The sequence below is a fragment of the Salvelinus fontinalis genome, chromosome 17 (assembly GCF_029448725.1).
Source record: "Salvelinus fontinalis isolate EN_2023a chromosome 17, ASM2944872v1, whole genome shotgun sequence".
In the NCBI taxonomy this organism is placed as follows: domain Eukaryota; kingdom Metazoa; phylum Chordata; class Actinopteri; order Salmoniformes; family Salmonidae; genus Salvelinus; species Salvelinus fontinalis.
Genome location: NC_074681.1, coordinates 17,602,421 through 17,615,496, shown reverse-complemented (window position 1 = coordinate 17,615,496; position 13,076 = coordinate 17,602,421). Strand labels below are relative to the sequence as shown.

Genomic DNA, 13,076 nt, shown 5'->3' with positions numbered 1-13,076 from the left:
AGGAACAGCTCTCTCTTTACATATAGCAGTCAGGAACAGCTTTCTCTCTAACCATATCAGTCAGGAACAGCTCTCTCTTTACATATATCTGTCAGAAACAGCTCTCTCTCTACCCATATCTGTCAGAAACAGCTCTCTCTCTACCCATATCTGTCAGAAACAGCTCTCTCTCTACCCATATCTGTCAGAAACAGCTCTCTCTCTACCCATATCTGTCAGAAACAGCTCTCTCTCTACCCATATCAGTCAGGAACAGCTCTCTCTCTACCCATATCAGTCAGGAACAGCTCTCTCTCTGCCCATATCTGTCAGGAACAGCTCTCTCTTTACATATATCTGTCAGGAACACCTATTTATTGACAAATATAAAATCAATCAAATGTTATTGGTCACATGCAATAAAATGCTCTCTGTGAAATGCTTACTTATTGGCCCATTCCCAACAATGCAGAATTAAAAAGAAAAAGGATACATTTAAAAAAGGAAATAGTAACACAATAAAACAACAATAACGAGGCTATATACAAGGAGTATTACAATTGAGGTAATACAGTGCATACAGTAAATGTAGGTGGGGTAAAAGTGACTAGGCAATCAGGATAGATAACAAACAGAGTAGCTGCAGCATGTGTGAAGAGTGTGAAAGAGTGTGAAAGTGTGTCTGTGTGTGTGTGTGTGTGTGTGTGTGTGTGTGTGTGTGTGTGTGTGTGTGTGTGTGTGTGTGTGTGTGTGTGTGTGTGTGTGTGTGTGTGTGTGTGTGTGTGTGTGTGTGTGTGTGAGCATATGTAGTGTGTGTGTGTGTGTGTGTGTGCATGTGCATGTGTGTGTGTGCGCGTGTGTGCATGTGCATGTGTGTGTGTGTGTGTGTGCGCGTGTGCGCGTGTGCATGTGCGTGTGTGTGTGTGTTGGAGTGTCAGTGTAGTATGTGTGAGTGTGTGGATAGAGTCTAGTGAGTGTGTATATAGCCAGTGCAAGAGAGTCAGTCCAATAAATAAATACATTATAAAGGGGGTCAATGTAAATAGTCTGGGTAGAGTTCGGCTCCAGTGATGTACTGGGCCGTACGCACTATCCTTTGTAGTGCCTTGCAGTCAGATGCCGAGTACTTGCCATACCAAGTGGTGAGGCAGCCAATCAAGATGCTACCAATGGTGCAGCTGTAGAACTTTGAGGATTTGAGGAACCATGCTGAATCATTTCAGTCTCCTAGGGGGGAAGAGGCGTTGTCATGCCCTCTTCACGACTATGTTGGTGTGTTCGGACCATGATAGGTCCATAGTGATGTGTACATTCTGAGAAACTTGAAACTTTCGTCCCAATCCACTACAACCCTGTCGATGTGAATGGGCGTGCTCGGCCCTCCGTTTCCTGTAGTCCACGATAAGCTCCTTTGTCTTGCCCACATTGAGGGAGAGGTTGTTGTCCTGGCACCACACTCTGACCTCCTCCCTATAGGCTGTCTCATCATCGTTGGTGATTAGGACTACAACCATCGTGTCGTCTGCAAACTTAATGATGGTGTTGGAGTCGTGCGCAGCCACGCAGTCGTGGGTGAACAGGGATTACTGGAGGGGACTGAGCACGCAACCCCTGAGGGGCCCCTGTGTTGAGGGTCAGCGTGGCGGATGTGTTGTTGCATACCCTCACCACCTGGGGGCGGCGCGTCAGGAAGTCCAGGATCCAGTTGATTCCCAGGGTCCTTAGCTGAGCTGAGCTGTAGTCAATGAACAGCATTCTCACGTAGGTGTTACTTTTGTCAAGGTGGGAAAGGGCAGTGTGGAGTGCAATAGAGATTGCATCATCTGCAGATCTGTTGGGGTGGTATTGAAGTGGGTGGGTCCATGGTTTCTGGACCCACCCACTTCAGCGAATTGGAGTGGGTCCATGGTTTCTGGGATAATGATGTTTATGTGAGCCATGACCAGCATTTCAAAGCACTTCATGGCTACAGATGTGTGAGCTACGGGGCGGTAGTCATTTAGACAGGTTACCTTGGTGTTCTTGGGCACAGGGACTACTTGGTTTGCTTGAAACATGTAGATATTACATGTCAGGGAGAGGTTGAAAGCGTTAGTGAAGACACTTGCCAGCTGGTCAGCACGTGCTCTGAGTACTCGTCCTGGTAATCCGTATGGCCCTGCGGCCGTGTCAATGTTAATGTCCCGTTGATAAGATAGTCTCGAACGGAGCTCGTCCAGTTCATTCTCCAGCGACCGCACGTTCGCCAATAGAACGGAGGGTAGAGGTGGTTTATTCACTCACTGCCTTAGTCTCAACAGGGTGCCTGCCCGTAAAAGCCCAGCATCATTTCTCAAGTCATATCTGTGGGGCTCCCGAGTGGCGCAGAGGTCTAAGGCTCTGCATCTCAGTGCTAGAGGTGTCACTACAGACACCCTGATTCAAATCCAGGCTGTATCACAAACGGCCGTGATTGGGTGTCCCATAAGGCGGTGCACAATTGTCAGAGCATTGTCAGGGTTTGACCGGTGTAGTCTGTCATTGTAAATAAGAATTTGATCTTAACTGACTTTCCTAGTAAAATAAACATCTGTCAGGTACACCTCTCTCTTTACCCATATCTGTCAGGAACACCTCTCTCTTTACCCATACCTGTCAGGAACAGCTCTCTCTTTACCCATATCTGTCAGGAACAGCTCTCTCTTTACCCATACCTGTCAGGAACAGCTCTCTCTTTACCCATACCTGTCAGGAACAGCTCTTTCTTTACCCATATCTGTCAGGAATGCCTCTCTCTTTACCCATATCTGTCAGGAACACCTCTCTCTTTACCCATACCTGTCAGGAACAGCTCTCTCTTTACCCATATCTGTCAGGAACAGCTCTCTCTTTACCCATACCTGTCAGGAACAGCTCTCTCTTTACCCATACCTGTCAGGAACAGCTCTCTCTTTACCCATATCTGTCAGGAATGCCTCTCTCTTTACCCATATCTGTCAGGAACACCTCTCTCTTTACCCATACCTGTCAGGAACAGCTCTCTCTTTACCCATATCTGTCAGGAATGCCTCTCTCTTTACCCAGATGTGTCAGGAACACCTCTCTCTTTACCCATATCTGTCAGGAACACCTCTCTCTTTACCCATACCTGTCAGGAACAGCTCTCTCTTTACCCATATCTATCAGGAACAGCTCTCTCTCTCTCTAACCATATCTGTCAGGAACAGCTCTCTCTTTACCCATACCTGTCAGGAACAGCTCTCTCTTTACCCATATCTGTCAGGAACACCTCTCTCTTTACCCATATCTGTCAGGAACACCTCTCTCTTTACCCATACCTGTCAGGAACAGCTCTCTCTTTACCCATACCTGTCAGGAACAGCTCTCTCTTTACCCATATCTGTCAGGAATGCCTTTCTCTTTACCCATATCTGTCAGGAACACCTCTCTCTTTACCCATACCTGTCAGGAACAGCTCTCTCTTTACCCATACCTGTCAGGAACAGCTCTCTCTTTACCCATATCTGTCAGGAATGCCTCTCTCTTTACCCAGATGTGTCTGGAACACCTCTCTCTTTACCCATACCTGTCAGGAACAGCTCTCTCTTTACCCATATCTATCAGGAACAGCTCTCTCTCTCTCTCTAACCATATCTGTCAGGAACAGCTCTCTCTTTACCCATATCTGTCAGGAACACCTCTCTCTTTACCCATATCTGTCAGGAACACCTCTCTCTTTACCCATACCTGTCAGGAACAGCTCTCTCTTTACCCATACCTGTCAGGAACAGCTCTCTCTTTACCCATATCTGTCAGGAATGCCTCTCTCTTTACCCATATCTGTCAGGAACACCTCTCTCTTTACCCATACCTGTCAGGAACAGCTCTCTCTTTACCCATACCTGTCAGGAACAGCTCTCTCTTTACCCATATCTGTCAGGAATGCCTCTCTCTTTACCCAGATGTGTCTGGAACACCTCTCTCTTTACCCATACCTGTCAGGAACAGCTCTCTCTTTACCCATATCTATCAGGAACAGCTCTCTCTCTCTCTCTAACCATATCTGTCAGGAACAGCTCTCTCTTTACCCATATCTGTCAGGAACACCTCTCTCTTTACCCATATCTGTCAGGAACACCTCTCTCTTTACCCATACCTGTCAGGAACAGCTCTCTCTTTACCCATACCTGTCAGGAACAGCTCTCTCTTTACCCATATCTGTCAGGAATGCCTCTCTCTTTACCCATATCTGTCAGGAACACCTCTCTCTTTACCCATACCTGTCAGGAACAGCTCTCTCTTTACCCATATCTATCAGGAACAGCTCTCTCTCTCTAACCATATCTGTCAGGAACAGCTCTCTCTTTACATATATGAGTCAGGAACAGCTCTCTCTCTCCAACCATATCTGTCAGGAACAGCTCTCTCTCTCAAACCATATCTGTCAGGAACAGCTCTCTCTCTCCAACCATATCTGTCAGGAACAGCTCTCTCTCCAACCATATCTATCAGGAACAGCTCTCTCGCTCGAACCATATCTGTCAGGAACAGCTCTCTCTTTACCCATATCTGTCAGAAACACCTCTCTCTTTACCCATATCTGTCAGGAACACCTCTCTCTTTACCCATACCTGTCAGGACCAGCTCTCTCTTTACCCATATCTGTCAGGAACAGCTCTCTCTTTACCCATATCTGTCAGGAACACCTCTCTCTTTACCCATATCTGTCAGGAACACCTCTCTATTTACCCATACCTGTCAGGAACAGCTCCCTCTTTACCCATATCTGTCAGGAATGCTTCTCTCTTTACCCAGATGTGTCAGGAAGAGCTCTCTCTTTACCCATGCCTGTCAGGAAGAGCTCTCTCTTTACCCATACCTGTCAGGAACAGCTCTCTCTTTACCCATATCTATCAGGAACAGCTCTCTCTCTCTCTAACCATATCTGTCAGGAACAGCTCTCTCTTTACCCATGCCTGTCAGGAACAGCTCTCTCTTTACCCATACCTGTCAGGAACAGCTCTCTCTTTACCCATATCTATCAGAAACAGCTCTCTCTCTCTCTAACCATATCTGTCAGGAACAGCTCTCTCTTTACCCATATCTGTCAGGAACACCTCTCTCTTTACCCATATCTGTCAGGAACACCTCTCTCTTTACCCATACCTGTCAGGAACAGCTCTCTCTTTGCCCATATCTGTCAGGAATGCCTCTCTCATTACCCATATGTGTCAGGAACAGCTCTCTCTTTACCCATATCTATCAGGAACAGCTCTCTCTCTCTAACCATATCTGTCAGGAACAGCTCTCTCTTTACATATATGAGTCAGGAACAGCTCTCTCTCTCCAACCATATCTGTCAGGAACAGCTCTCTCTCTCAAACCATATCTGTCAGGAACAGCTCTCTCTCTCCAACCATATCTGTCAGGAACAGCTCTCTCTCCAACCATATCTATCAGGAACAGCTCTCTCGCTCGAACCATATCTGTCAGGAACAGCTCTCTCTTTTCCCATATCTGTCAGGAACACCTCTCTCTTTACCCATATCTGTCAGGAACACCTCTCTCTTTACCCATACCTGTCAGGACCAGCTCTCTCTTTACCCATATCTGTCAGGAACAGCTCTCTCTTTACCCATATCTGTCAGGAACACCTCTCTCTTTACCCATACCTGTCAGGAACAGCTCCCTCTTTACCCATATCTGTCAGGAACACCTCTCTCTTTACCCATACCTGTCAGGACCAGCTCTCTCTTTACCCATATCTATCAGGAACAGCTCTCTCTCTCTCTCTAACCATATCTGTCAGGAACAGCTCTCTCTTTACCCATATCTGTCAGGAACACCTCTCTCTTTACCCATATCTGTCAGGAACACCTCTCTCTTTACCCATACCTGTCAGGAACAGCTCTCTCTTTACCCATACCTGTCAGGAACAGCTCTCTCTTTACCCATATCTGTCAGGAATGCCTCTCTCTTTACCCATATCTGTCAGGAACACCTCTCTCTTTACCCATACCTGTCAGGAACAGCTCTCTCTTTACCCATACCTGTCAGGAACAGCTCTCTCTTTACCCATATCTGTCAGGAATGCCTCTCTCTTTACCCAGATGTGTCTGGAACACCTCTCTCTTTACCCATACCTGTCAGGAACAGCTCTCTCTTTACCCATATCTATCAGGAACAGCTCTCTCTCTCTCTCTAACCATATCTGTCAGGAACAGCTCTCTCTTTACCCATATCTGTCAGGAACACCTCTCTCTTTACCCATATCTGTCAGGAACACCTCTCTCTTTACCCATACCTGTCAGGAACAGCTCTCTCTTTACCCATACCTGTCAGGAACAGCTCTCTCTTTACCCATATCTGTCAGGAATGCCTCTCTCTTTACCCATATCTGTCAGGAACACCTCTCTCTTTACCCATACCTGTCAGGAACAGCTCTCTCTTTACCCATATCTATCAGGAACAGCTCTCTCTCTCTAACCATATCTGTCAGGAACAGCTCTCTCTTTACATATATGAGTCAGGAACAGCTCTCTCTCTCCAACCATATCTGTCAGGAACAGCTCTCTCTCTCAAACCATATCTGTCAGGAACAGCTCTCTCTCTCCAACCATATCTGTCAGGAACAGCTCTCTCTCCAACCATATCTATCAGGAACAGCTCTCTCGCTCGAACCATATCTGTCAGGAACAGCTCTCTCTTTACCCATATCTGTCAGAAACACCTCTCTCTTTACCCATATCTGTCAGGAACACCTCTCTCTTTACCCATACCTGTCAGGACCAGCTCTCTCTTTACCCATATCTGTCAGGAACAGCTCTCTCTTTACCCATATCTGTCAGGAACACCTCTCTCTTTACCCATATCTGTCAGGAACACCTCTCTATTTACCCATACCTGTCAGGAACAGCTCCCTCTTTACCCATATCTGTCAGGAATGCTTCTCTCTTTACCCAGATGTGTCAGGAAGAGCTCTCTCTTTACCCATGCCTGTCAGGAAGAGCTCTCTCTTTACCCATACCTGTCAGGAACAGCTCTCTCTTTACCCATATCTATCAGGAACAGCTCTCTCTCTCTCTAACCATATCTGTCAGGAACAGCTCTCTCTTTACCCATGCCTGTCAGGAACAGCTCTCTCTTTACCCATACCTGTCAGGAACAGCTCTCTCTTTACCCATATCTATCAGAAACAGCTCTCTCTCTCTCTAACCATATCTGTCAGGAACAGCTCTCTCTTTACCCATATCTGTCAGGAACACCTCTCTCTTTACCCATATCTGTCAGGAACACCTCTCTCTTTACCCATACCTGTCAGGAACAGCTCTCTCTTTGCCCATATCTGTCAGGAATGCCTCTCTCATTACCCATATGTGTCAGGAACAGCTCTCTCTTTACCCATATCTATCAGGAACAGCTCTCTCTCTCTAACCATATCTGTCAGGAACAGCTCTCTCTTTACATATATGAGTCAGGAACAGCTCTCTCTCTCCAACCATATCTGTCAGGAACAGCTCTCTCTCTCAAACCATATCTGTCAGGAACAGCTCTCTCTCTCCAACCATATCTGTCAGGAACAGCTCTCTCTCCAACCATATCTATCAGGAACAGCTCTCTCGCTCGAACCATATCTGTCAGGAACAGCTCTCTCTTTTCCCATATCTGTCAGGAACACCTCTCTCTTTACCCATATCTGTCAGGAACACCTCTCTCTTTACCCATACCTGTCAGGACCAGCTCTCTCTTTACCCATATCTGTCAGGAACAGCTCTCTCTTTACCCATATCTGTCAGGAACACCTCTCTCTTTACCCATACCTGTCAGGAACAGCTCCCTCTTTACCCATATCTGTCAGGAACACCTCTCTCTTTACCCATACCTGTCAGGACCAGCTCTCTCTTTACCCATATCTGTCAGGAAGAGCTCTCTCTTTACCCATATCTGTCAGGAACACCTCTCTCTTTACCCATACCTGTCAGGAACAGCTCCCTCTTTACCCATATCTGTCAGGAATGCTTCTCTCTGTACCCAGATGTGTCAGGAAGAGCTCTCTCTTTACCCATACCTGTCAGGAACACCTCTTCTTTTATCTCCAGTTGTCCCTGGAATTGTGTGTGTCTGTGTCTGTGTGTGTGTGTGTGTGTGTGTGTGTGTGTGTGTGTGTGTGTGTGTGTGTGTGTGTGTGTGTGTGTGTGTGTGTGTGTGTGTGTGTGTGTGTGTGTGTGTGTGTGTGTGTGTGTGTGCGTGTGTTTGAATTCCCTTATCTGTATGCAAGCTCCATCCGTGCATGTGAACAGTGTCCAGTCTGTGTGTAGCTATTACAGCATCCATGTACGTTAGTAGGGAACCACATCAGAGTAGAATAAATCTTACCAGCCTCTGTGTTGAGACGACACGACAACAACGGTCAGTCTGCAAGATTGGACCAGCACTAGGATAATAAAAACACAACTAAGAAGACTAGAAAGGAGATCATGACCACAGCCACTATAGAACAGGGGAAGGTAACCAGGTTCAGCCATGGCCCGATGTATGTTGGAGCGGATGGTTGGGGGGCCAGAACATCATTATAATCATTTATACACTGCAAACACAACTAAACTCAAAAAGAGATTTGAAAATAACAATAATTACATACCTTTACTTTGAGAAACGATTGCATACGTCTCTTTTTTTATTTGTGGGAATACGTGGTTAACAGATTTCCTAAATTAAACTAGTTTTTAGCTAAATTACTGGTGATTTTAGTAATTTTTTTTACCAAACCTGCTCTATAAGAAACCAGCTTATAGGCTAGTGATGATGAGGGTTATCACACATGCTTTAAAATATATGACCTTTCTGCTCAGGAACATAATTTACTATGCCATAGAATATTTAATAAGTGTCCACTCCTTCACTCTATAAAGTTTGACATTTACTTAATGGTACTCTCAAGCCATTGTCATGTCCATGAAACCAATACAAATGGCTCATCATGATGGCGTAATAAATGAGTCATTGTGTAAAGTGTGACGGAGATAATTAGCCTGCAGTGAGTGGGGGGAAAGTCTCATATAGGCCATTTGGCCCGAATTCAACAACCAATCTGTATTTTAACCGCATGGACCGTTACACTAATGTTCGACACAGTTTAAATCCGGCAGTGTCACAGTCAAGAAACTTTATTTGAGAAAAGATGCTGACTGTTCTAGTGGGCTGGTAAGATAACCATGTCATCAAGCCCCTAACTAATACTGACACACACACACACACACACACACACACACACACACACACACACACACACACACACACACACACACACACACACACACACACACACACACACACACACACACACACACACACACACACACACACACACACGCACACACGCCAACAAACACACACTCAGGCATAAACACTTCCATACACACACACATTCAGAAACATTGGGCAGATTTGCCAAGTGCCCCAGAAAGACCCGGTACTTCCAACACAAGACTCCGGACAGGTTTGAGGTCATAACTGGTCAGCTCTATCCTCAAGGTCATCATAATGATGTCAAAACCCATATGATACTGCAGCCCCTCTCTATTTATTTATACAGTAGACCAAGAATCCAAACCAGGTCGTTCGGAGCATCTCAAGAGCACAGTAACCCATCTCCAGGAGTACCAGTTCTCAAGAAAGGTTACTCATCACGCGGGCGTCTAGTTTAACGAGTCACTTCCCTTACAGAAGCTCTATGGCTGTTTACTGTGGAATTCTACAAATGCCATCAACCATCCATTCAACCAAACAGCAGGTATTCCATTGGCATTTGAAAGGACTAATCATCTAATTCCAAATGTTCCATTTAGTTAGAGACAGTAGCTATCTGGCATTAAGCACATGACACATGAGAGAGAGACACATGGACTCACTAAGGAATGCACATCAGGAGGTCCATGTCTCCTGGTGGGCGGTTTAGTTCAAGGTGGTACCAGCTTGTGTTGGTTGTTTAATGCCATGTTATGTTGGTTCCACCATTTCAGTTCAAAGCCGTCTTTTATTTCCCCCTCTAAGAATCAGTGAGCACATCAGCCGTCTCACATGAAACAGGAAATATGGAAGAAAGCAAAACACATTTCTGTTTCTTTGAACATTTAGTTTTTTTTTATATTTTTCCATTTTAGAGCTGTATCATTAATTATGTATAAAATGAGACTTTCTGATTAAAGCATCGCCAACACAGCAACATGATTCGAACGTGCTTTTGGAAGAGATGCTTTTCTCGCTAATTGAAGTGCAAGAAAACACTCTTTAATAAAAATAAAACAAAGAAATGAGAGATGATGTGATAGGATTTTAAAAAGGAAAGAAAACAACTACATTTTTCAATTCTTGTCACTGAAACTTTGACTCGTCAGTGACGACAGCTGAGCCGTCACATTAAAACCAAATCACAAACATGCACACACACATTCAGAGACCTACTGTGGGCTATGTCCTTAGTGAACAGAAAAAAGCCTGGTAATGGGTTAGTGAACAGCCATACACACACAAACAAACAAATAGAAATAAACACACACATTCACTCACACGTATTCCAAACATGTTGAAATTGTATGGGATGCATTGAGTGGATTATGGTACAGATATAAACATGTGAATTCGAAGCCACGGTTATATAAAGCATTACAAAAGCAGTCATGTGCATCGAAGCTGGAAAAGGGACTGACCACTATACCCACAGGAGCCGTGCACACACACACACACACACACACACACACACACACACACACACACACACACACACACACACACACACACACACACACACACACTTACAAGCTCAGCGCTCCTTGGATCAGGGTATTGATGATTAATTTTGCGTTTTTATCAAAGAAACAGGAGTGCCATTAGAAAGAGATCAGTCAACCACCAAGGATGAGGAGGCTGCTTCTAATTGCCCATTCATCAACAGAGTTCTTCAAGTAGATCCAGCGCATGACAACTGAACCGCACTACTTTAATTACGCTACTGATGAACCTCGCATACACACACATTTACGCACACACGCTCTCTTGCTGGCTCACTGTTAAACTCTCATTCTACACACTTGTTTTTACAGAGACACACACATTAAAGAACGCAAGGCTGTCAAATACAAACAAATGGAGGCAGGCTCACTGTACTATAAAACATGGTGTACTTTATCATACAGTACAATGCCATACATCATAATATACTTTACTGTAGTAATCAAATCTATCCATGAATAAACACACAGTATTTGTATACTGTCTAGTAGCACTAATAAATCCTAAAGCTCACCATCTCAGTCCAACCATTTTATATCATGTTAAAATGCACTACCTCTAAGGATGTTTCCAGCCAATTCACTGCACAGCATGAAGGAACAACACTAGTTTTAAACAGGAATTATACTGGTTCATTCATTTTGTTCCCTTTGGTTCCATTACCAGGCTTTTTTCTCTCCCACGTTTTGGGATTTCTTGCCTTCATCCATTTTACCGATGCATGCACTCTAACAAGACAGTTCTCGGTCACTTCCCCAGAATTATGCTGCAGCCTGTCAAATGTTTCCATCTGCTGACAATTCATCCGTCTCCTGGGCTCTCATTTTCTGGTTTTAGCATTTCCACTGAACGCTGCGACTCAGGATCAGCTGTGTTAGCTTCTAAACAGCTGCCTTGTGCCAAGACTAGGAGAGGCAGGTTTGAATCTCCGAGCCAATTAGTGGAAAAATTAGTTGATGTTCCCTTGAGCAAGGCATTTAGTCACTCTGGATAAGAGTATCTGCTAAATGACTTAAATATTATTAAGGGTTACTTCAGGCATTTAAGGGGTTAAAATAAGCATGAAAACACATACAGACACACTCACTTATCTGATCTCCTTCAGGCGCTGGACTGATGAGAAAAAAATGAAAAGTGGCACTGTGAAGCCGGCTGGTGTTTGATGTCAGGGTAATGGTTTAGGTATCCTGTTGCCAGAGAGAGAGAGAGAGAGAGAGAGAGAGAGAGAGAGAGAGAGACATTTCCATGCTAACCTGAATGGGCTTGGAAACCATCATTTAGGGCTGTGAGTTGCAAATCAGAAATTTGGAGGGTCTGATCAATTTTACAAGCTGAAGTTTGCTGCTCGGAAGTTCTGAGAGTAAGTTCTGACGGGCATTTGGTTGGTTCTTATTTATTGAGTGATAGTTAGTTAGTCTACATTATAATAAAGCTCTGTGTAAGCGAACCTTCCGGTCTCTGTGTGTGTGACCGACACTTTAATGGGCTAGGGCTCTGCTCTGCTGAGTGCACTGCAGCTATCGGTTCATCATTAGTAATTCAGTGTGTAATACCCGTCTAAGTCCCAGACGAAGCAGAGGAGCAGACACAGTGTCTGAACCAAGCATGTTAAGCCCACTCAATGTCCTGTAGGACAGAGCAATTTAACACAGGAATAAGCCAATTATCTTTGTGGAATAGTCAAATTGACAATAGGATTTCCCCCAACTCCTTCTGGACTCCCATGTTAGGGGTTGGGCTTACAGACCTGGTTCGCTCCCTAATGGCCACACACACACCGGCACACTCCTGCCCAATACAAATACACACACTCACATACTTCCAGAGGTGTGGACTCGAGTTACATAACTTGGACTCGAGTCTGACTCGAGTCACAGATTTGATGACTTGAGACTCGACTTGATAGAAAAGAAAAGAACTTGAGACTTGACTTGGCGCCTCAAGACTCGACTTTGACAATTTGAAATTATCCGGCCAGGTTTTGTAATGTTTTTTTAGTTTTTTCCCCCAATTTCGTGGTATCCAATTGGTTACAGTCTTGTCTCATCGCTGCAACTCCCGTACGGACTCAGGAGAGGCGAAGGTCGATTTTCCTGACTATTATTATAGCCTACATGAAAAAGTAAGCATTATTGACACTGGATAGCTGCTGTGTCTGATCCCATGTAGACCTACCATCTCCTGCCATTTTTCCCTTGAACATGGCACTTAGTCCCCACATAGAACTGCACTGTTAATCACATGTTGTCAACATGTGGTCAACCCTCAATCTGGAGAGCTCCTGGGTGTCCAGGCTTGGTTTTTTCAACATTTACAACTAAATACTT

The 13,076-nt window shown here is 44.8% G+C and overlaps 1 protein-coding gene across 5 annotated transcripts in view; it reads right to left on the bottom strand.

Moving 5' to 3' along the window:
* LOC129813876 (uncharacterized) overlaps nt 1-13,076 on the bottom strand; it is a 224,808-nt gene that overhangs the window by 198,411 nt on the left and 13,321 nt on the right. The window contains exon 2 of one of the 5 annotated variants that reach the window (XM_055866467.1): nt 11,837-11,936. The exons of the other annotated variants lie outside the window; for them this stretch is intronic. The gene's annotated coding sequence lies outside the window, so the exon portion shown is untranslated. The remainder of the gene's footprint in view (nt 1-11,836; nt 11,937-13,076) is intronic. 5 annotated transcript variants of the gene reach the window in all.